Raw genomic sequence first — 4276 nt, 5'->3', positions numbered from 1 at the left:
CTGGACAGCTCACTCTGCCATCCTACAGAAGCACATCTGAGCCTGGAAGAGATTGAAGACTGAGCTGCACAGACCCTGAGCCATCTTCCAACCACACCTGCGCAGAGAGGACCTCTCTGTACTTCTATAGCAATGCAGAGACACAGGCACTGAGATTCCCCAGCTGGCTGCTAAGTGGGGATGGAGACAAGGTCAGAGGCTAAGGAAACACTGGCACCTGCTTCCAGTGATGACTGACTGCACTGACCACCTGCTGGGAGGGTGGAGCATCCAAGCTGGGAATGAAAGCTTAGACCTCCAGCTTCCTGGGGCCTCGGGGACACTAAAGAAATGCACTGGAAAGCTCCCACAATCCTGTTCTAGTCCTGGGACCTGCTTTTCTGGAAGACCAGAACTTGATGAAGCATGGGACTCTTAGGGAGATACAAGCCAGAATAGAAGAGGGAGAAGTTTGGGTGGGGAGAAAGCCTGGAGAATCAGCCTTGGTTAGACTTGTGTGGTGTGAAGACATCAAATGCTTCCTTCCACATCATTCCTCTCCTGGAATCCTCTGGAGGGAGATGGGAGACAGACCCCCACCTTGCTCCTCTTCCTGCTGAGCCTGGGTTCCAGGTTCTAGGGATCAACCCAGCCTAACATTGACTCCTGAAGGGAAGAAGGTTTTGTTTTGTGGCTGAGGGACTGAGGGCAGCTTGGATCTTAGACTGTCCTGAGTGGATCAGGGGAGGGAAGGCAGTTCCTGGTGCCCATGCCTTGGCACCTTACCCCTCTCTTTACTGTGTATGCTGCAGAGGACTGAAGACCAATATTTCCTTTCAGACAGACACCACTACCAAAGCTCACTCTTTTGGTGTGCAGGCAAGGTAGGTGTGGCTGTCCTGGACTCTCATGTAGACCATGCTGGCTTCAAATTCAGGATCTCTAGAATACTCATCCCTGGGCCACCACAGAAGATGACAGGACAGGGATTCCAGCTAGATTCAGGCTCTGAGAACTGGGCTTTTCCCTGTAGGAGGAGGTCACCTCAGCCTGCTTGTCACCTACCTGACATTGAAGATGGTAGAGCACTTTTTATTCAGTGGGATGACCTGCAGAGATTGGCTTTCCTGAAAATCAGTGGCTGAAATACTTTATTATATTTTAAATGTGCATTGGTGGTTTGTGAAGGTGTCAAATCTTAGAACTGGCACTCCATAACTGGATGGTTATGAGCTGCCATGTGGGTGTTGGGAATTGAATCCAGGTCCTGAAGAGCAGCCAGTGTCCTTAACCATTGAGCCATCTCTCCAGTCCCCTGAGTGAGTCTATTCCCACTCAGTGTTGTCACTATTGTGGGTGAGAGTGGAGAGATGTCACCTTTTCAGAGGTGACCTTGCACTGTCCATTCATACCCCCAATATTTATAAAGCCACTGCTCTACTATTCCTGTCCTGGGTATCCAGGATGAGACCAGGTGCAGTGCCACTTCTAAGGACAAGCCTGCAGAGAGACCCACACACCAAAGCTTACAAATATGCAGATGTGTATCTTCTGGTGCACTGGACTGGGGAGGGCATGAAAGAATGGTCCACATTCATTGACCTATTGGAGCCAATTCTGTAATACATGCACCCACACTGAAGACCCATCCCCTGAGGATGAGGGATCTGTCCTGCCAACCTACATTGTGTCTGTCTTATTGGGAGAGAAGATAAGTTCATAGTAACTTTGTAAAATAAACTGAATCATTACATTTTTATAAATATGTGTTTGTGTTTCTCTGCATGTCTATTTAGATCTAGAAGAACCAGGTGCTGTGGTACAGTCCCAAGTTAGTCAGGAATATGAAGCAGGAGGATTACAAATCTGAGTTTAGCATGAGTTAGGATGAGTTAAAACTAACGATGGGGGCCTGACAGTGGTGGTGTCTACCTTTAATCTCAGCACCCTGTCTAGAAAAAACAAAACAAACAAACAAACAAACAAACAAACAAAAATCCAAGCCAGGCAGTGGTGGCACACGTCTTTAATCCCAGCACTTGTGAGGCAGAGGCAGGCAGATTTCTGAGTTTGAGACCAGCCTGGTCTACAGAGTGAGTTCCAGGACAGCCAGGGCTACACAGAGAAACCCTGTCTCAAAAAACAAAAAACCAAAACAAACAAACAAAAAAACCCCAAAAACAGCTGGAGAGAGTAGCTGAGAACATAGCTCAGTGGTTGAGAATTTGCCTAGCATGTGCAAGCCCAGATTTAAGTCCCCAGTTGTTCCTCCAACCATTCTGGAAGGGTGTGAGAGCTACCGGGAGCAATTAGCAGTGGATAACTGAGAAGTCTTGAAAAAAAAAAAAAAAAGGGCTGGAGAGATGGCTCAGTGGTTAAGACCACTGACTGCTCTTCCAGAGGTACTGAGTTCAATTCCCAGCAACCACATGGTAACTCACAACAATCTGTAATGAGATCTGATGCCCTCTTCTGGTGTGTCTGAAGAGAGCAATGGTGTGCTCATTTACATAAAGTAAATAAGTCTTTTAAAACAAACAAACAAAAAACCTCTTCTGAAGACAGGGCTGCTCTGTGTGTCCCAGACTTCCTCTGTAGACCAGGCTGGCTTCAAACTCACAGTTCCACCTGCCTCTGCCTCTCAATTTATGAGATTAAAGGTGTGTACCACCACTGCCCAGTTTAAGATTTTATTTTTATTCTATATTAGTGTTTTGCCTGCATGAGTATCTGTGTACCAATGGGCATGCAGTACCCTAGGAGGCTGGAGTGAGCATTGGATCTCCTGGAACTTGGGCTCCAGACAGTTAAGAGCTACTACATTTTGGGTGTGGGGAATTTATCCTGGGTCCTATGCAAGAGTGGCCAATGTCCCAAATGCTAAACCATCTCTCTAGCCCAAACTTTATCTTTTGTATGCTTTAGCGTTGCTTGAGGTCTTTTCTTTTTCCAGTGAACAAGTCTTGGTTGATGTATTTACAGAATTTGTTTATAGGTAACTCTAGTTTATGGAGGCCTGGGGATACAGCTCAGTGGTAGAGTGTGGTAGGATGGTGAAAGGCAGCCTTGTTTTTTGGTGTAGCACAGGCTGGAAACCCATGTGACCCTTGGGGATGGTAGGCGCTTTGCCCCACTCTCAGACACCAGGCTCCTGCCATGAGGCCACAACTCTCCATAGTCTCCAAAGGGCAATGCCCCAAGTCCCTCCACAAGTAGAGGACATGATCACAGGTCACATAGCCTCAAGACAGATCTCCATTTTAATGAAGTACCTAAAGGCCTAGAGGCTTAGCCAATAAGCCCCACTTCCCAGACACTCCTCCCTCAAAATGTATTTAACCTCAGGCCCACGCTGAGAAAGGGGGGGAGGGGTACAGTTTTACTCATCCACTTTCCACCATGAAATAGATGCCTTAAACCATGGACTGTGAATTTTCATCGGAATCCACCAGGGGGAGCAATAGAGCAGACCTTCACCTAAAGAGCCAGCCACTGATCTTTTACTGGAGGCCTCTCAGCACTCCCATGTCTGGGCTCCAGCAAGCCAACCAACCACCTACAAGCCAAGGACTCTCCTCCCTGCAGGACCCATCTGGAGCTCTCCCCTCTTTTCTCCCAGGCCCGGGGCTAGATTCAGCCCATGGGCCCCTATTCCATTCTCAGCTCTTGGAGGGCTCCCAGTGGCGCCTGGCTGCCCAAGAGTCTAACAAACTGATGTCCCTGGCCTCCCTGTAGGCCCGGGAACCCCTGGGCCGGCTCCAGCAGTCCCTGGGGGACCTCAGACTGTGTTCCCCCACCCAGGAGCAGGGTCCCGCAGCTTCCTATAGCCCAACACCCACCCGGTGCTGGTGTGGGTAAGAGCCCTCAAACCTTCCTGAGTGGCGGAACAGATGCGGGACACACCCTATAATCCAACAGAGTGTCTAACATGGTCATGGCTCCAGCTTCAAACATTAGACCTGGGAAAAAAAACAACTAAGTGAAATTTGATCAATGACGATTAGTATAATTTTCAGCCCTGTTATGAAGAGAGACAAGTAAGACGCACAGGTGGCACATGTGGCATCTATACCATCCTGCGGAATAAGTAAGCAGCATCTATGGAAATGCCCGCACATCTGTGGGCATAGGAACAAGATTTTCGTATATGTTCTCATCCTCTGAGACTCACGATGAGCTCTGGGTATAGCATGCATGAGAAACTGAGCTTAGCCTTGTTAGCTGAGGGTTAAATGAGCTGTTTGTCAATGACTGAGAAATCATCTTTTATGGAGAGAGACTGAGCAACTCAAACTCA

Source organism: Mastomys coucha, unplaced genomic scaffold (assembly GCF_008632895.1).
Source record: "Mastomys coucha isolate ucsf_1 unplaced genomic scaffold, UCSF_Mcou_1 pScaffold5, whole genome shotgun sequence".
Lineage (NCBI taxonomy): Eukaryota > Metazoa > Chordata > Mammalia > Rodentia > Muridae > Mastomys > Mastomys coucha.
The sequence above is the reverse complement of the archived record's forward strand: the minus strand, read 5'-3'. Positions refer to the sequence as shown.